The sequence below is a fragment of the Camelus ferus genome, chromosome 15, assembly GCF_009834535.1.
Source record: "Camelus ferus isolate YT-003-E chromosome 15, BCGSAC_Cfer_1.0, whole genome shotgun sequence".
In the NCBI taxonomy this organism is placed as follows: domain Eukaryota; kingdom Metazoa; phylum Chordata; class Mammalia; order Artiodactyla; family Camelidae; genus Camelus; species Camelus ferus.
The window spans coordinates 5013268-5034127 of record NC_045710.1 but is presented as its reverse complement, the minus strand read 5'-3'; the positions used below and the strand labels follow the sequence as shown (position 1 = coordinate 5034127).

Genomic DNA, 20860 nt, shown 5'->3' with positions numbered 1-20860 from the left:
ACTTTTATCAGAACTTAGCTCCCCAGAGCCTGCTGGCACTTGGGAGAACTCATCAGGCTGAGGAACAGCTCCATCCGGGGCTCTCCCGGCCCAGTCGTTGGCCCCTTTGCCGGAACGCTTTGAGCAGAGGTGTGGATCCTGCCTGGGAACAGCGTGTGAATGACCCTTCGAGGTCACGACCTGTGGAGTCTGCCCTCAGTGAGGGTGAGTGTGGACTGAGTGGTCTGCTGGGGAGCACGGTGCGAGGTGTGGAGGACACAGGGAAAGATACATGGCTCTTGCTCTAGTCGATTAATTACCTCAGAGTCAAGTGCATTCAGTGCATTGTTAATGTAGATGCTTTGATGGCAACACACGTTCGCTTCTGCAGTTTAAGCCAAGAAGGGAATTTACTGATTCACACAATTGAAAAGTTAAGGGTTGGGTCACCCGGCTCTCGTGACTAGAGCTGGGAAAATGGGTGCCAGCAGTCATCGGGACCTGGCCTCTGCCAGCAGGTGGCCTTGTGCTCTGCTGCAGGTCCTCCACATGGTGGGTCCCGGTGACTTCAGCCTTTCGTCCCCCAGATCAGAGAAACCAGAAGAAAACTTCAGTGTCCTGTTTTCCTCTGGCTTTCTGGAGAAGCTGCTCTGGTTCTAACTGGCCTGTATCAGGTCCGTCCCCTTGGGGACTCCAGCTGCTTACCAGTCTGACCCTCACCACCCAGCCTGAGAGTGGCTGGGGGACCCTGAAAAGTACAGCCGACTCCTTCCCCAAAGTAGGGGCCGTGGTGTTACCAGGCAGATATTGTAAATACACAACAAAACAGTGCCGGATCTGACAACGCTGTGACAGCCTTCTAGACCCATGGTAAGTGTGGTCACGCTGCTTAGCAAGTGATCCACACACGCCTCTCGGTTTGACCTGCCACCAGATTCGAGTCCTGAGAACAAACCTGCTGAACTGTTAGCACCAAGCAGGTTGCTTGGCATGTGCAGGGGATGTGGGTGTTTCTTTAGGATGCACTGAATGAATTTGCTATGGGATTTCAGGGAGGGGAGCGAGCATACTGGGACTGATTGCTTGAACCTGGGGAACTAGGGGGCTGAGATGACACACTTTTGGGGTCACAGCTATAGTCTTCTGAACATACGGTGCTACCATCTTCTCTTGCATGTATCAGTTTTCAAATGAAAACGTGAGACTCACAGACATAGAGAAGGGTTCCCGGGGTGGGGGTAGGGGGTGGGAAGGCATAAATTGGGAGTTTGAGATTTGCAGATACTAACTACCGTCTAGAAGATTGATAAACAACAGGTTTCTACTGCAGAGCTCTATTCACTACCTTGCAGTAACCTACAATGAAAAAAATATGAAAACGAACGTATGCATGCATCTGTGTGACTGAGACATGATGCAGTACACCAGAGACTGACACAGCATTGTAAACCGGCCACACTTCGATAAAGAAAAAGAATAAGAAAATGTGTGGAGCCACAAGTTCGTGGCCTCTGGTAACAAGCTGCTAACTCTGGGAACGTTTGTCAAACCTATTTATTTATGGTGCAATAGGAGTGTGTACTTTTTCTTGTATCTTTAGATTTACTTCACGTCTCAGTGTTTCCTTGGAGGCCATGACTGATGGATTTCAGTATTTGTTCTCTGATAAAACGGTCCTTGGATTTCACTGTCTGTTCACACGTCTTTACCCTCCAGCACAGCACAGGGGGCCGAGAGGTGAGATGGTTCAAAATGGTGGAGCTGGTGCTTCCTCCTTGGGGCCCTGCAGCACCCGGGTCCTCTGCCCTGACCTTTCTCACTCCACGGGGTGTGTGTCTGTAACCTGTTCCCCTCAACTAGGTGGGCTCCTTGTCACACCGATCCTGCGTCACCTCGCCTGTACACGGCACCGATGCCCAGCACGTAGTAAGTGCTCAAGAGAATGATTAGGGCTACTTTGAGGAATGCTGCCTTTCCAAGGCCGGGGAATGAACAGGAGTTGTTTTGGGGAAAAGATTCTATTGAAAAAGAAGGCAGAGCATCTAAAGTTATGCTAGGCTGTAAGCACCCGGAAAGTCCTATTTATTGAGCGTTTATTACCCTCACCGAGTCAGGCTGTGGGAATCCCAGGAGAAGGTAGAATGAGACACTTGTCTGACCCAGGTGCCCCGGATGCAGCCAAGAAGGCATCAGAGACAAATGCGAAGTAGCACATCTTCTACCCCGCAGAAGTGAGGCTGCTGGGTGCTCGCCGCCCTTCACAGGGGCGAGAGGATCTGTGGAGGCGGGGACGGTGACGGTGACCGGAGCCTCGGGGGTGATCTGTTAGTCAGGATTCTTCCAGGGCTAGGACAGAACGCCTCCTCAAAGCAGGCATGAGAGGATGGGGGAAGGGCTTAACGGAAATGACCTGGGAGTTCGGGTCACCTCCAGGCTGGTGAGGTGACCTGAGGCCTCAGCTCTGCATATGTCTCCGGTTTTGTCTGAGTTTTGCTTCAGGCCATCACCACATATCTCTGCACTTACATCCACACGGGTCTGGCTTAAGGTCGGGCCCTCTTTCCAGAAGGCTCCAGCAAACATCCAGGCTTAATTTCAATCCTCTCTGTCTGTCTCTGTACCAAGCAAGGTGCTGTGTCTAAGCCTGGACCACGTGCTCTGTCCTGGAGCTGGAGGCAGGTCACCTGTCACCTGTCAATCAAGTGCATTAGCTGAATAATGACACATGAGTGAATGTGTGTATCTGCTGATCCCAAACTCCTAATTTATCCCTCCTGCTTTCCCCCCGGGTAACCATGGTGTGCTCTCTATGTCTGCGAGTCTCTTTCTGCCTATAAATAAGTTTATTTTTATCTGCTAGTTTGGATTTCCTATTCAAATCACCTGCTTGTCTCTCTGCCTTCAATTCTGCTCGCCTGACATTGATTTTCTACGCTTGGGCCAGCGAGATCCCACTGAGACCCCATCCATCCATCACCTTCTCTGGCTTCCCCTTAGGTGAGGGGACACCTGCTTCCCCAGGGTGGGTCTCTGCCTCCCTCCGCAGTCCCAGAGCTCACCTGCTCCCAGCCCTGGATCCTTTGAGAAGAAAGGGGGTGGTTTTCTGGCAGAAGGTCGCCAGGAAGACCCTGATGTTTGGATCTTTTGGCTTTCCTCCTTCCATGGCCCCTAGCTTCAGGGCCACCTGAGCATCAGTGGCTGTCTGACACCTATGACTTCCCAGACGGACTGGAAGGAGAAATGTGCTCCTAACAGCCTTCATTTGCAGTGAACTGATCTCCCAGACTTTCCCCAGGAGCCACGATGAGGCCGTGTGACTCCCTCCTCACCCTGATTTCTTTAACCCACTGCAGAGTCTGCCTTTGTCTCTCTTCACCCGCAGTTTTATCTCAGGGGCTGTAACAGGGTAACGCAGCTGGCTCGGTACCTGGCAGGGGTGGAGTCAACGTCAAAGCCAGCTTCCCTGCAGACTGACTTCCCGATCTGTTGCACATTCTCCGGTCCATCTTTGTGTCTTCCTTAAACATAATCCGTGACCGCCTTTACATCCATCTGAGTTACTGACCAAAATCTGAATGCCAGTTGTGCTGGGGACAGACCTCTTATGCCCCAGAGAAGACTGCGCTCTGGCTTAGCAGAAATCCTTAAATCGGTGCTCACGGGTTCAGTTTTGCAGCCAGCTCTTCCTATATTCTCTTGAAGGGAACCATAAGAAATTATGTCAAATTAACTCCTGAACTCTGGAAATACCGTGTGCGAAGTATAGGCTGGGGTCTGACGGGGCCGGGTTTGATCAGAGCTTCCTGACGTGGACCCATGTGAGCCGGCGCAGATGGGAAGCGCTTGTCGGCATTTCCACCTGCCGTCTGGGAGCAATGACCCGGGTGTGGGTCCTGGCTCCACCGCTGGTTCGCCGTATGACTCGCTGAGTGTCAGTGCCTTTGTGGGCAACAGGGCAGAAGGGAAGTGATGACCCACGCAGACGGTTCCAGAAGCGCCGCCCGAAACCCAGCAGCAGTGTTAGCTCTTGTTTCGGTTACAGTTCTTGTCACTTCACTTGTCTTTGTCCCATGCACAGAACGGGACTGTGCTACGAAGAGAACCTCGTCCAGCTGTTCGAGAAACAAGCCACAGGTGATGTGGGGAAATGTCCCAGCCAGCATCTGGTCCGCGTAAAGCCTCCATCGGCGGTGCTGGTTAAATTCACGGCCCTCACCTCACCTGTCCCTGCAGTAACATTGTAAGAGAAGAGCAATGACGGCACAGTGGCTCATAGGAAAGGGACTCTGTGATGTGTGTGTGTGTGTGTGTGTGTGTGTTAGTGCGCTGTTGTAACTGATCTCCTCCTGTGTTTTGAAAAGTGTGATGGCTCCTTGATTTCACAAGTTCGGTCCTCTCAGTACACTTGGTCACAGGTTGGTAATGACATCCTTGGCAATTGGCATTCCCCAGGGATTAATGTTTGGTGCCAGCTTTAATGTTTGCGCCATAATTAGAATATTCATTATGCTAATGATGCCGCACCCTCAGTCTCATGTATATTTATGTATGCGAGGGCATGATCATCCTGTGTAGCTTACTCGGGAAGCAGGTAGGATCCTGCATCGTGCGAAACAGTCTTTTCCTAGTCAGCCGGGACCGGAAGGAGGAGGCAATTAACATCAACGAGGACCCGCGATGCACCGAGACCTGTGTGAGGTGCTGAGAATACGCGATTTCACAGACTCCTCACAGTTGTGTCCTGAAACACCCACAACTGTCCTCTCCATTTTAAGAGAGAAGAAAACAGAGGTTTGGGGCAGGGAGTGACCGACTCCACGTCACAGGGGTTAACTGATGCGTAATCCAGGGGTTGAGCCCGAGGCTCCCCCAGAGCGGTGTGAACCAAGACGCCACGTCTCCGTCCAGCTAAGAGGACCTGGGGAAAGGTCATCCCATTGTCACCTTCCTCGTGAGGGGACTGACTGGAGTCGGCTGCGATTTTTGCAAAGCCATCGGGGAGGTTTCAGCAAGAGAGGGGCCCAGGCAAGTACAAAGCACTGTTTGAATAAATGCAGGATCTCACCACTGAAGTCCTTTATTAAAGGACGAGAAGTGTGTTAATATGTACAACCAGAAGCAGGGCTCCGAGGATGCTGGCTTCTCAGTTTGGGGAATTTCTAGGAGGTTTCCAGGAGCGATGTAGTCTTTTCTGTCACTGCGACTCTGGAGGAAGAGTGGGCAGGAGAAGAGATGGAGGGCTGGGAGGGGACGCATGAGACGTTTCGGTCACTCATTTCCCTGGGGTCAGCTCTAGGGGGGCCCGGGGTCTCCTCTCTGTGACTGTGGGAAGTTACTTTGCCTGTCAGGGCTTCTCGCCCCACCTTGTAAAATCAGACCATGCTAGTCAGGGTTCTTTCAGCTGCAGGCGACAGAAACTCAGGAAATAATTGCTAAGCTTCTCTCTTTTTCTTGGCCTGCGGACGAGCTCCCTTTCAGCAGTGAGAAACGCCCTAGTCAGCAGCTGTGGGCTTACCGTCCCAGAGCGGGGCCTTAGAGATGACACAGCTGCTCTCTCCAAGTGTCCAGGTCGCAGATGCCAAGGAAGGATCTGGACGGTCTGTGCAGGCTCTCAACCTCACTCCCATGCCTGTGGCCAAGAGGATGGAACTGTACAACTCATTTCTACCAGAGGAGGCAGGGAGCAGGGATGCTGGGCAGACAGCACTGACTGGCATCTGCCAAAGAGAAAGAATAATCCTTGTGAATTTCCAACTATGCCCAGACGTGTTTGCCCATTTTACCAGTTAAGCATTTACTAATTTCTCCTGTCCTATTTTGTTCCCTCTTTAGGGTGACCAAAATTGTTTTCAGAGTAGGTGGGAGCTCTAGCCCCCTGTTCAGGATTTCTTCAGCAAAGAATTTGTTTGCTCACTGACTGGCTTCTCTTCCCTTCAGTGGGTGCAGAAGACCCCCGCCTCCCCCCGGAAGTCACGGGCATCTGGAGTCAGGAAAGACGGACTCCCAGTGCGCGAAGGAGCCCCAGTCACTGCCACCATCAGGACAGTGGATTTATTCCTCCCTCTGCCTTGTTAAACATATCCCGGTGAAAGGAGATCAGCTTTAAACCATTTACGCTTTATTACATCACTCCCTCTGCAAAAGCGTCTGAGGTGACCTACCCCCAAACACTCACTCACACACACACACACACCACACTCACACACACACATACACACAACACACTCAGACACACATACACACAACACACTCAGACACACACAGACACACAACACACTCACACACACACAGACACACAACACACTCACACACACACAGACACACAACACACTCACACACACAACACACTCACACACACAACACACTCACACACACACACACACACAACACACTCACACAACACACACACATACACACAACACACATACACACACACATACACACAACAGACACACACAACACTCACACACAACACACACATACACAACACACACAACACACACATACACAACACACACAAAACACACTCATACACAACACACACAACACACACTCATACACACATACACACAATGCACACATACACACAACAGACACACACAACACTCACGCACAACACACATACAACATACACACAACACACTCACACACACAACACACACACATACACACAACACACACATACACAACACACATACACACAACAGACACACACAACACTCACGCACAACACACATACAACATACACACAACACACTCACACACACACATACACACAAGTGGCAAGTCACCACCCAGCCAACAACCAAACAAGAGGAGTGACTCAGTCAGTTTAACAAGGTTCAGGTAGAAACAGACTTCCACGGGGACAGAGAAGAGAGCAGGTGGGTGACACATTGAACATAAAGGTGACAGAGGACCTGCGCTTCCACATCACATCCATCCCAAGTTCTCGGCATCCGGGACAAAGAGAGAGACATTCTGTGACCTTGCAGAACACCCCAGTCTGGCGGGGTCAAGGAAGCGCTCCCCCTGGAGACACACGTCATTCCCCCTCTTTTCCAGCCCTGTAGTCGCAAAGCCATTTCACGTCTGAATTTCTGCTTAAATGTCTGTGAAAGCCACCAAGGCCTGTTTCCTCAACTGCAGAAACAGTGCATGCGACGGATTCAAGCCACTCCTATCGACAGGAAACACGGTCAGGACACTGAGGGCTTCAGGCCGGCCCACCTGGGCTCAGACGCAGAGCTCACGTGGTGGAGGTTTGCGGGGCACCTGCCTTAGAACCCAGGCTACGGTTCCCCGCGTGCGTGATGGCCAGTTTCCAGGCCCGTGGACATACGGCCTGAGCGGTTTCACGTCTCCCGCGTGGTCCATGCGCGAGCCTCCTTCCCGAGATGCCCGGGTGCCCTTGGTACTTGAGTGCCACTTCCGGGAGCGTTTCTGAGCTGTCCGCAGGCTGGAGGCTGCTCTGTCCCCATGCCTGTCTCCTCACCACTCAGCTGTCCGCGAGCCCTGCTGTCCGCGCACACCTCGCGTGGGATCGTGGACAAAGTGCAGCAACTCAGCAGGTGTCTGTCTGCTGAATGGACAGGGCTAAAGGCTCAGGGTCTTTAGAAAATAGAAAAAGAGATCCCATCTACTCAGGTAAATTTCAGGTGAGCCTCCTGCCATACGATCTTGAACTGGATACTGTTGTCAACATGTGTGGGGCGAGATGGGTCAAAGGTCTCTGCCAAGGGAATCAGAGGGAGGGACATTCCAAAAGTCTCAATACATTCCTATTTAAGTCACTCTTCTAGAGAGAGCCGAAATGCCGCTGTGCTGGAAGGATCCACCGGTCAGCTGGTGGTGCTTACTGAGTGCCGACCGCGGGCTGGTGCAGTCGGCGGGGTGCGCAGAGGCTGGATGGCCGAGCGGGGCTGGGGCTCCCACTCCCAGGACCCACTGCTCCTAAGTTTCTGCCTGAACAGCTGGTTGGCAGTGGGGCCGTTTCCTGAGCGAGAAAAAGCAAGAGGAGGAGCTGGATTGGGTGATGGGCTCTGTGCAGGGAAGGGGGCGGGCAGGTCGGCTACTACCTAATAGATTTTTCTGGACCACATTACGTTTGAGATATCTACTCAATTTCCAGCTCAGTTATAACTAATAAGAAGCTGCTTAATTACAAGCGTATTTTTTCCAAGATCTTGGAATACGATGTAGTCTGCTCCTTTCACAGGGGTCTTAATTTTATTTTGACTTTTCATCAATGGAATGGAATGCTGTTTCACACGCCACCTCATGCCTCCTCCACCTTTCTTTATCTACTTTGTTTCTTTTCTCTTGATTTGGAGGAAAAATAATAAACCCTGTCCTGTTCTCCTCAGATACGGTATTTCAGTATAGCAAAAACCTGCAACACATTCATTCCACAGCCCTTGACTGACCTCCTGGCTCTGCGTGAGGCTAGTGTAGGAAGTTGAAAGGGATAAATACGGAGGGGAATAAAGCAGAATGCAGAGTGCTGTGAGGAGACAGACGGGTCAACACGTAATCGGGACCTTCTGTTGCAAACAGACATAAAGGGCAACTGGAACCCACAAAGGGGTCCTTCCAGGAGATGCTGGGAAAGCTGGACAGTGGAAGTGTCTCTGAGGTGCCCTTGGAAGAATGGAAATCCAGGAAGCAGGGGGGACAGGGGAGCAGCTAGGGCCAGGCTGCAAGAACAGTGGGTGCCGGGCTAAGGGACTTGGACTTCGAGAGGCTGAAGCTGGTCAAAGTTTAAGATAATGGACCGATGACACCATCAGGTTGGACGATGTCTTATCTGCTGATGCCACAGTAACTCTGTGTCTGGGGAGAAATTCACTGTTCTCCTCCTGTGTTCTGGTGGGACTGAAGGCTCCAGAATCACATGCAGACTCCTCCATCCTGGGGACATGGTGCCCCAGCCCTCACTCCCCCACCCTGGGAACAGAGCTTGCTCTCTGGACCCTTATTAAACTTCCAATTCTAGAAGGAATAAAAGTAAAAGCTACCGTTGGTGGTAAGATTGCTCCATGCTTTCTGTGGCCAAAGGGTGGGGGTTCCACCTGCCAGCATTTCAAAATAAGCGTTCCATTTTTCACATCTGGTCAGACCCCACACAGGTGGGGATACACAAATGTGTCAAGGATGTTTCATACTGGTGTCGTGGGCACGTGTGTGTGTGTGTGTGTGTGTATGTGTCTGGGTTTTTGTGTGTGGATGTGTGTAGCAAGTTGGCCACTTCGGCAGCCAGGGCTGACCTCTCCCAGAAGAACTCACGTCAAATTATTTTGATGAAATGCTGTGAAGCCAATTCACAGGCAAAGGACCAGTTTCATCGTGAGAGTCTTTTCAGTTTAGAACCAGAGGCTTCCAGACGGGGTGGAAAGCTACACTGGGCAGGAAACATGAACCTTCCTTGCAAACCTCAGATGAAGGGCACGTCAACCGTAAATATTTAGCGTCACTAAATGCTAGTATTTATTAAAAACACGGGGCTTATTTTAAAGGAGTTCCAGGCTGACTGTGCTTCATGCCAACCAGCGTCAGCTTTGCCGAGAGGCTTTACCTCTCGAGGAGAGTTTCAGCAGCGGGCATTCAGCGAGAGCTGTACACCTACACGCTGCAGATGGTTTCGTTTTAGAAGAGATGAAACTGCATTTGGTGGAACTGATTAAATATAAAAACACCACCATCTGCCACTTATTCTAATACGAAATGGTTTGGGCAGATGCTGACATCTTTCGGGATGATGGATTCATCCCCGACAAGAGAAGATGCTCAGACGGTCCCGGTTCACGGGAGCAATGGCCGAGCCCTACGCTTTGGTGTTGGCGCAGCAGGTGAACAGACAGCACTTTAATAATGAGAAGCCAGAATCTCTAAGCACATCGCCTGCCTTCTCCCCTGCCCCACCTCCCTTGACTTCTGGCCCATGTTTAGCTGGAAGAATATTCTGTACACACGCTGCCTCCTCTCACGTGACTGATACCAGCACTGGGATAACGGGAGGAATCAATTCTCACTTTGGTGTTAAAAACTTTTGAACGCTCCCTACATATGCTACTGCTGGGTATAGAATTGTCAGCTCTAGTGGACTGTGGGGCTGCATTAAAAAATATGTTGTTTACAAAGAAGCCATGACACATGTTCCAGACGGACTTAGAAACAGCTGCGTTCGTGCTGTGAGGCATCTGTGGTGCCCTGACGCCCTGTACGAGGCGGCAAGCTAGTTGTGTCTTTGTGCAGGGGTATTTTTGTCACCATTTCTTCACAACCTAAGTATTTCTAGAAAGAAAATTTAGACATCAAGATGTTTATTTGGTGCTGTGTTTATAAAATATCTTTCTATTTATGTAGCAATTGTTAGATGAGAAATGATTTTTTTTTTCTCTGATAGAATTAAAATCAGAGGTGAAGCTGGGTTTTGCCGTCTCGTTCATCACATTTTAAAATAGTTGAATTCTTCATAACGTCTTAGGCAAAGTGATTTAAGACTATTTCTTGATGTTATTTTCAATTAAATGCAGCAAGCCTATATCCCAAGACATTTGTGCTACGATTACATATGTCCATGTGCCTATAATTACTCCTGTTTGTGCAGATACGTTCCCATTTTGTGCTCAGAGAGAATTCTGTTCTTTTGAATTAGGTGCTCGTCTGTCTACTCAGTTCCTCTCTATTTCCTGTTGTCTGTTTCTTCTTCTAACTGCTGTCTAGTCTGGTAATTAAAGTGGTAGGATTAGCGTCCCTGTATTTCTCTGCCAGCATCTCAAATGAGACTCGTAGTATGTGTGACTGGAACCTCCACCTCTCAGTCACATTTCCAGCATCTCTCCTCTGCCCCCTCTCTTTCCTTCTCCTTGCACTCCAGCCTTTAAACCTCTTTTCATGTCCTGCCGACATCTTTTCTCCCCCATCATGTCCATTGGTCTTCTCTATAGTTTACCGTCTTATTTCTTTCCTCTTCCTCCAGAGGATGGGACTCACAGGGGTCACCTTTCCAGAGCAGTGGGAGGCTCTGCCCGGGTGGTTTCCCACTCTTTAACCAGAGTTATCCCCACACCTTTCCTGTTAAACTTCCTTCTTCTCTCTCTCTAAACACTGATTCGTCCTTTTCTTCCCCCTTTCTCCCTCTCTTCTCTCTCCCTCTCTGGCCTTCCTGGAGGACCTACCAGGTGACAGCTGGAAACCCCAAGAAGGATGAGATGCTGTTAGGGATAGAATCGTGTCCCCCAACCCATGTGTTGAAGCCCTAAACCCCAGTACCTCCAGGTGTGACCATCTAGGAGAGAGGGTCTTTAGTGAGGTAATCAAGTTAGGTCACTGGGGTGACCTTGATTCTGTCTGAATCGTGTCCTTATAAGAGGAGACTCACCTGGAGGGAAGAGGACCCCGTGAAGACTCAGGGAGAAGAAGGCCATCCACAAGGCCAGGAGAGAGGCCGGGACAGCAGAGCCTTCCCCGCAGTCCCCAGAGGGAACCGCTTCTGCCAACAGCGTGATCTTGGACTTCCAGCCTCCCTAACTGAGAGACAGTACAGTTCTGTTGTTTTGCCTCCAGCCCATGACGCTCTGTTATAGCAGCTCTACTAAATGAATGCAGAGACCGGCCCTGCCCTCCAGGGTCCCACTGGAAGAGAAATAAAGATGCAAAAGGCACCACAAGATGGTGACAGGTGCTCTAATGAAGCGCAGTGGAAAGACAGAGAGAGATTCGAGGAAAGGCCATCCGAAATAGCCAGGAAGGCTTCTTGCAGGAGGGGGCATGAGTGTTTAAATTATGAGTAAGGCTTTTTCAGGCAGATGTTTAAAGGAAAGCATTCTGGGCAAACGGGAAAACTTGTGCCACTTACGAGAGTCCAGGAGAGCTGTGGCCACAGGTGAGTTGTCTGGTCGCTCGGGTAGCGGTGGTGGTCCACGTGGCACTTGTCCCCTGCACCCGCCTTCCTTCATGACATGACACCACCTCCCGCCTCTGCCCCCTCCTTCATTCTGATGGACATTCTTTGGAATCCAAGGTAATGTTTCAAACCTTGGATCTGAAATATGAGCGGAGCACAGGTCCTTCTCTCTCTTGCTGGGAACTTAGTGGTTTAAGGCAATGCCATGTTGTTGTGACACACAGCTCTGTGGCTTGGCTGAGTCCAGCTGGGCAGTTCCCTCAGGGTCTCTCCTGTGCTGCCAGATGGTGACTGGAGCTGGAATTCATCTGAAAGCTTGACTGGCATGGAGTCCCATGTGGCTTTTCCACTCTTGTCCGGGGCCCAGCTTGGATGGATGGCTGGAACACCTGCCTGGATCTTTCCCTGTGGCTTCTCTACATGCTGGCATGGGCTTCCTCCCAGCAGGGCCGTCCCAGAATGTTCAGACGTCTTGCCCAGGGCCTGGCTTTCCCCAGAACTAGCCTTTCGAGGGACAAAGGCAGAAACTTGCACCCCAGCCTCAGAAGTCACACAGCAATGCTCCTGTCCCATTTTATTGGCTACTCCAGGCCAGTCATTGTTCCAAGCGGGAGGGGCTGCGGGAGGGCGTGGGCACTGGCGGTGTGGTTCACTGGAGAGCAGTTACCCCCAGCACTGCCCAGGTCCTCTGACTGGTTAGTGCTGAGCTCCACCTTCCTCGTGGTTAGTGAGGCGGCTCCGGGAGATCATTGTCAGGAACTTGAATTAGATTTTATCTGCTTGAGAAACCTGGACCAAAGGAGTGTCAAATGTCATAACTAGGTCTCCTTCTCCAGAGCCAGGGTGGCCGCGGACAGGTGTCACAGTCCAGAGCCCCACGGGGCAGCCCAGCTGGAGCCAAAGTTGGCAAGTAACAGAGACCAGAGACACTTCTTTGGCTGGTTTGATAGCTCCAGGGCGACTTAAAAAAAAAGATACATCTTTATTATATTTAGGTTAAATCAAAAGGGCATCTTTTATAAAGCCATGAAGCCTTTGTTTAATGAACGAGGACCCGTGAGTGTGATGGTTCTGCCTCCTCGTAGGAGGTACCTGCGAGCTATATGATTTGATGACCCTTGAGTCCTGATGGTGGGACATGCAAGGAAATCCTCTTTGAAGACAAAGTGGCTAAAATATAAGTCAAGGTGAAAAATAAACTGGCTGCTAATTCCTCTCCTGTGAAGTAACTTTCAATCCTAGTTAGAAGGATTAATTCTTCAAAGCAAGGAGCCTTGTTTGCTAAATCCTTGCAAGAGACATGGACATTGGCAGGGACAGGACAGCTGGATTTTAAGTCACAGGCAGAAGCCAAGCTTGGTCTGAACTCCCGGCACGCAGCCTCCTCTCTGCGGCGGCCCATGGGCTGGCTCAGGTCGGCATCGCTGTGTTCACAGACTCTCAGATGACTCTGCCTAATTTGCACAATTTCCCTGTGATATTAGTTTTCATTTTTTTCTCCCTGCGAGCAGATTTTTCCTGCCATCTGCTCATTTAACTCTAATTGTGGTGCCTGAACATCTTGTGCAGTAAGTGACCGTGTCCTTGGAGGCTCCTTGAAGCTGAGCGCCCTGCGACCCGCGACACCGTGTCAACATGAGACCTTATTGGGCGGGTCCTGGTGACGTGGGTGCCCCACTCCCGATTCAACAGAGCGCAGGTCCGGAATTTTTTGTCCTTTTGATCGGAAGGCTATACTGTTTGATTGCTCTCAAATTGCTTACACATCTGTTAGGACAAAAAAATTCCCTACATAATATGTTTTTAGAAACAGCTTTCCAGAGTTTGAACCTGGCAAGTGAAGGCTGAAAGAAGGAATGTTGATGTTTAAATCCCCCACGACCAGGAGCAGAAGTTTCTCAGGTCCTGGCGAGTTGGCAAGACTTTGAGGCTCCTCACCGACTAGGTCTTCTGGGGACAGTCCAATGCGCACTTGCTTTTGAACGTGCAGCTCCTCAAAGGGAAGACTGGCTTTCTCTTGCTCAGTGTCACTCTACCTGGTGATGCAGGTGAAGGGGGAGGAAGGAGGGGGCCTGGCAGTGACATCCTGCCCCGTGATGCTGAGTCCCCTTCTCAGAGCTGAATGGGGGAAGGGTTTCAGTTTGGTAGCATCTCTCTTCTTGCGAAACTGTTTGATGCCTCCTTGTTTGTGGGTGTAGCCAATGGTCAATTAATCTTCTCTCCCCAGGGGCCCCCTTTTTGGAGTGACTCCTACTTGTTTCTAAAAAATTCTTCCAGCTGGATTTGAGTCACCGTCCGGCAGGCTGTGTGTATATGTGCATATCTCCTGCTAGTACATAGAAAAGATTAAAAATGGTAGTTTTTTTTTGTATAGCACAGGGAACTATATTCAATACCGTGTAATAGCCTATAATGAAAAAGAATATGAAAGGAATGTATATATATGTATATCACTGAATCACTATGCTGTACACCAGAAACTAACATAACGTTGTCAACTGACTAGACTTCAATTAACAAAAAGGAAATTTCTCCCTTCCTATTTACAATTTAATGCCTTTGCAGGCCTCAATCAATTCATCCCTCAGTTTTCATACTTCCAGACTCGACACTCACATTAAAGCTCTTCTAATCCTTTGCATAATTTTTGTTGCCTTTCTCCTGGTCTTTAATCTCTTTCTTTAGAGATATTCACGAGAACAGCGCTGGGTATTTTTTTTGGAGGGGTGAATTCTTTTACCATTTCACTCTGATTTAATCTAATCTTGTTTTTTTCTGAGGACTGTATCAGCTGTGTCAAAGTTGATAGATGTTTTTTGTTTACGATCAGATTTCAGAGTTTGGTTTGCTCCGAAGCAGGGCAGAAGCAACCTTGAACTTTCAAGAAATAGCCTATACCAACTCCTTGAAGAATGTGGCCTTCCTTCAGATCAGCCACAGTGGGAGCATTTACACCATGGAAATTGGCAGACACTACAAACTGGGCTTTTTTTTTTTTTTTTTAAATGAAGAGTCAGTCTACCTTTGTGTCACTAGTTATGACAGATAGATTTGGTACCCATGGGCTCATATGTACAATTCAGACCAGCTTATGGTTCATGAAACATTGATGTTCTATGAGATTATAATAGATGCTCATCCAGAAAAGGGTTTTGAATAATTATGGGCTAAACAGGATTAAAGATTTTTTTTTAAATCAAAGGCTTCTTATGGTCTTTAAAAATGGTAATATGCATTGTGAATGTTCAAGAGAGAGAGGGAGAAACTGAATGAGATGCCTCCCTAATTATTTAACCCTGAAGAGCCTTCTCCCCCTAGAACACCAGCCTGCTATGATGGCACTGCCCCTGACAGCCTGGTTTAGATTTCTTTTTCTCCGGGAAGTATTCCGGTAGACTTACCTCGGTGGGTTCGTGAAAGCTTCCTGTTGGCGGGGCTCCACGTGAACTAAGGGAGCTCAGAGACTTCTCAGCGTTTCCTTATTCAGCCTGCATCTTCGTCCCTGCCTTGACCAGTTCTTACTCAGCGCCTCATTCCTGACAAATACGTCCTTGTCGGGAACACCCAACCTTTGGGACTTGATGAAATTTCTTTTCTGAAAGTCTAAATAAATTGTTGTGTTTCTTTCTCCTCGTGTGCTGCCTTCTCGTCTCTAAAATCCTAATTAGCTAGATATTGCTGTGAGAAGGAAGCACCCCCCAAACAATTGTGCTCATGTGTTGGGCGACACCACCTTTGATTACAGGTTGTGCCTACGTGTGGCGTGCGCAGCGGTCCTCATCTAAGGATGACACGGCCACCTGGCTTCTCATCTTGTCATCATCACTGCCTGTATTTGCACGAGGCCAGGGCTGTTAATTCTGCTTTAAATAAAAGATTGACAGTCAGGTCAAAGTTTTATGTACAGCACTTTTTTGTATGTTATTCACTTTTATTTTGATGGCCCATTGATATGAATTGAGAAGAACAATTCAAATGGAGTATTAACAAATAGCAAGAAAAGATTTTAATGTGGAAGAAGAATCAGAAGGGAATTGAGAACTCTCTGAATAAATACATACACATACACATACATTTTTCTCAAGATATTATTTCTGTGGCTCCTGAGGTCTGTGCTCTGATTATGTGCGAGTCTGTCCTATTGAGTTCTTACTGAGGGGGTGGGGGACCCGAGACCCCTTATGAGTGATCTAAACAAATGAACTTCCAAGTGATAGATGCCCTTGACAGAGCTATTCAGAGTCTGGACCTTTCACATAAATATTCATGAGATGCTGCAGAGAGTTCAGTTTGACAACAAATAACTAAAAATGGGCTTCGATCTGATGGTTTCACTCTTATGAGCTTTGTATATTATGAGCAATAAATATACAACGATATTTACTGCAGCACTATTCATAAATTCAAAAAAGTGGGAAAGCTTCAGTGTCCACCAGTGGAGGATTTGTAGAGTGCATTATGGCAGGTGTATGAAATAAATACTCTACCAGTCATTTAAAATGGTGATATTGATTTGCATTTACGGACACAGGGAATATGCACTATATATTGTTAAGTTAAAAAAAGCTACTCATGAGAGAGCCTGTTCGTACACCCATTTTTACTAACCCATGGGGCCAGTTACCCTCCGTTGGAGGGTGAAATTTATATACGTATATATGTAAACCCAGAAATAAATGTGCATAAATATGCATTGATGTTTATGTATCAAGCGTGTTAATGATCAACTTCTTTCAGAGAAAGAAATACAGGTTGTCTTCTTTGTATTTTCTGTTATCTGCTTTTTTAAAAATTGAAGTATAGTCGGTTTACAGTGTTGTGTCAATTTCTGGTGTACAGCGTCATGTTTCAGTCATACGTGTACATGCATATGTTCTTTTCATATTATTTTTCATCATAAGTTACTACAAGATATTGAATATAGTATAAACTTGTTTATCTATTTTATATATAGTAGTTAGTATCTGCAAATCTCCAACTCCCAATTTAGCCCTGTTATCTGCTTTTTTTTTTAACAACATGAATTTATTAATTTATTATTAAGAAAAAAATCAACTCGAAATCTATCGGTTTTATCTGTCAGGACTGGGCATATTTCCAAGGCTCTGAGATCCCTCAGCTCCCACGATTGGGAACCTCCTTCCCCTGCCAGCCCAGGGCTGTGTGCACCCGTCCCCAGGGCAGCCTCACTGGCCAGAGGCACCTGAACTTCGGGATTGGGAGTTGCACGTCCTGGAACTCAGCCTCTAGGAGCCTGCCTGTCTGGATTCTGCTTTATTCCTGAGCCCAGAACTGGTCTCTGGCTTTCTGCTGATTCCTTGTCTTTGAGTCATTGAAGTATCATCTGTAGCATCCTGGCTTTTCCAAGTGCCATCTGGTCCTTGTTGGCCTCCCCTGGCAGTGGCACATGGCCTCGCCCTCCGTGGTTGCTCTGCAGACCTTCCTTCTTGGAACCCGTCGGCCACTGAGACGGTTACCCCACTGCCTACTCCGCAGATGCCCAGGACTGTGCTGCGCCCACCAGGCCGGATGGCCTCTCTGTTCCTGCAGGGGGTCCTCCCCTCATCGCCGTGCCTGGCTCTGCTGCTGGGTCTCCTCCCTGCTCAGGCCTGTGCCTGTTCTCAGATGTGAATCCAGGGAGCTTCTATCCCATTAGACCGCATGGCCCTCGACAAATCAACTCAGACCTGATGCTAGATACACCTGTATGCAACGATCTGGAAAAACTCCCCCAGTTAGTGGGGACCTGTCAGAACCAATGACAGGCCCGGGGGCAGGAAACCCTGTGTGACAATCGTTAGAAGAGTTGTTTGTGGATCCTGGGCCCTTTGGGGGGTTTGGTGGAGACCTTCTTGCACAGACCTCAAGAATCATAAAAATAATACCTTGAGAAAAATGCATGTGTATTTATTCAGAGAGTTCACAATTCCCTTCTGATTCCTCCTTCCATATTAAAATCTTTTCTTGCTGTTTGTTAATGCTCCATTTGAATTGTTCCTCTCAATTCACATCAATGGGCCAGCAAAATAAAATCTGGTAACTTACAAAAAAGTGCTATACAAAAGCCTTTGATACAACATCAATCTTTGATTGAGTTTAAGCAGAATTAATAGTCTTGTGGAAACACAGGCAGTGATGATGACAAGATGAGAAGCCAGGTGGCTGTGTCGTCTTTAGATGAGGACCTGCTGCGCACGCTACACGTAGGCACAACCCGTAATAAAGCGTGGTGCCACCCAACACATCGGCACAGGTAATATCCTTCTCACATGCAAAACACATTTCTACCCATTCTATTGGCCCAAATAGTCAAATAACCCTTGCTAACCATAGAGGGGCCCTGAAAGGCAGCCGGTCTGGGAGACAGGCTTCTTCAGGTGGCTGTGCAACACAGAGAATGATTTTGCACCATGAATTCATTTGATAATTACAACTTGCGGTAGACGAACCAGGCCTGATACAGATGGAGCAGACATTTAAAGAAAATCACTGTTTTTTAATATGGAAGAAGGCCCAGGGGGCTTCAGTGGGAGGTTGAAGGTCACATGGCTGGTGGGGGAAGGGAGGGCCAGGGTGAGCCCTTGCAGGCATTCTTTACCATTCATTTGTCTGTGTCTTGTCTAGCAGAAATTCATTTATTGATGGGTGACCACAGAATCAATACATTCTTTCAGGTAGGATATGTACTATGCCTGAGGTGGTGCGGAGCAGGTGAAGTCAAGTCAGTGGAAAGGCCAAAACCAGCCTGCAAATCACCAGGTCCGGGTCCTCGAAACTGTGGGTTTGTCTTCTCTGGTCAAACTGGAATCATATTTCAGGGATTGCGCTGGGTCAGAGCACAGCCTGAAAATCACACAGGGATGCTTCTGCGGGGCGGAGCGGCCCTCTCTTCCTGCCCGGGAGAACCTGGTCTGGGCGAAGTTTCCATTCTCTTCTGCATCTCTCTTTGTCACTCTGCTTTTGTCACGGCCCGGCCAGGACAGGCCTCTGACTCTCTGCCAGGCAGCTCTGCCTCTTCCTTTGGCTTCTTCCAGTGTCCTGATAAATAACACACGGCCTGCAGCTCTTCAAATGAGGCCACTTTTTCTAAGCAACACCTCCGTGTTCATTTCCACCCTTCTGGGCTTTACCTCAGTAGGTAAATAAGATACAAGGGGACCTGGTGTTCGGCAAAATTGACTAAATGGGCAGTAAGAACAAGCATGAGATGCTATTACCCTGGAGGAAGAACAAGAAACTCTCTTCTCGCCGTGGCCACGACACTTCTGGCAGTCACTCCCTGCCATTTACTTACAATCTTTTCTTTTTTTTTTTTTCTCTCTCTCTCTCTCTTCCTGCCTCTCCCCCTTCTAACATTCATTTTGTAGATCAATACTACGTCTGCAGTGTCAAAGAACGGATACAAATGCCTCTTCTCATTTAGAGGCCATTTGCAAGAAGGAAAATCATTTCTCCGACAAAAATCAGGCTTTAAAATTTTTGTCAGGGCATTAGCTATCGGAATGGCGCTGCTAGAACACGTCCACTGTAACTCATGCAACTGCAACACTTATTAAAGACTCATTAAAGTCACGCTTTACTACGCAAAGCAATTTTTGGCTATTGCAAATGTGGTTGCTTGTTTTGTATCACTATGTGGTCTATGCCATTGAGTGGAGTTCCCCAAAGAAGCCTTATTGTTAGCTGCACGGAGTGAAATTCAACCGCGTGGGAACACCTGAGAAACTCGTGTTGCAAGTATAACGTCCTTTGTTTCCTCCTCGTCAGCAGAAAAGATAAGGGATCATCCATAGAAATTTGAAATAGAAGGTAAAACAGACCCAGCGAACCACTGTCTCTATTTCCTCCACTCTTTACCCTGCTTCTGTGTCCTACGCAGCTCTGTGCCTCAGTCTCCTCATCGCGTCTGCATTGTGTGACGGTTGAGAGGGTAAGTGAAATGACACACGGGGTGTTTAGAAGAGCGCCTGGCATGCAGGAAGCAGACGATGATCATTACTGTAACTCCGTCAGCAGCCCAGACTCAAACTGGGTCCTGCGCCTCCCAGGTGATGCTTGGCAGAACCATGTTTATGGCAAACTGGTCCTTCCGTAACCAGCATCGGCCTCCAGAACAGGAGGATGCGGTGCCTGGGAATGCGCACAACCAACTGTGGGATGATTTACAAACTGGACCTTCATGCTTCTTGGAGTTCGTCGGCCATCAAATCTGCTTTAGGCAAAACCCACTTAGAGTTGTCAGGATTAACTCCAATCAGATGCTTTTCACCCATTTATGGGCAGATGGGGTCCTGGTAGAGATTCCTTATATTTTGATCATTTTATACAAAACCTCCCAGATTTTATGATTTGAACCTCATACATCAGTCTCATTGATATATATGCCGTCAGCTCAGTGTTATAGTGACCACGGTGACGTGTTTTGACAGCAACACCTGTCACCTGTACCACGACCGCTGTTTATTTGGTTGGCATAGTTATGTGAGATCCTGTTCATCCTGCGACTTCACGTACATTTTCCCAAACTCCATGGACTCTCCGAGTTAATGCTGCTTCGGATGGAGGCAGAAGGACCTCCAGTCTCAGCTACAACTTCTGATCACGAGCCCACGGCCTGTCCACCGAATATGGGAGTGCATTACATCATCGAAAAACTGGGTATCCCTCAGCCCAAGGCCCTTGGGAAGGGCGCATACACAGGATGTGTGATGAGACCCGGCTGTGGTTACGTGGTGGCTGTCGAGGTGAGAATCACGACAAAACCTGGGGCCAGAGCTCGTTTCTGTGAGAACGTGCAGCTGCTTCTCCCAAACCACATTTTCACCGAAGTAGTTAACAAGGCCGCCTGTGGACACGTGTTAGTTTCACTCGCGGCAGCTGATGCCTGGGGCCTTTGCTGTGCAGTGAGGGTCCACGGGAGAAAGCGAGGCGTGCGACCTGCCCCACATCCTAAGAAGGAGCTAGGAGCTGGGG

The 20860-nt window shown here is 48.6% G+C and overlaps 1 long non-coding RNA gene across 1 annotated transcript; it reads right to left on the bottom strand.

Annotated features, from left to right (window-relative positions):
* Window positions 1-4907: 4907 nt before the first annotated feature.
* On the bottom strand, window positions 4908-12453 carry LOC116668872. The gene is made up of 4 exons (XR_004326095.1): window positions 11840-12453; window positions 6900-7975; window positions 5495-5696; window positions 4908-5184 (listed from the first exon to the last, which is right to left on the bottom strand). It is a non-coding gene; the product is annotated as an uncharacterized LOC116668872 (long non-coding RNA).
* Between the last annotated feature and the right edge of the window lie 8407 nt (window positions 12454-20860).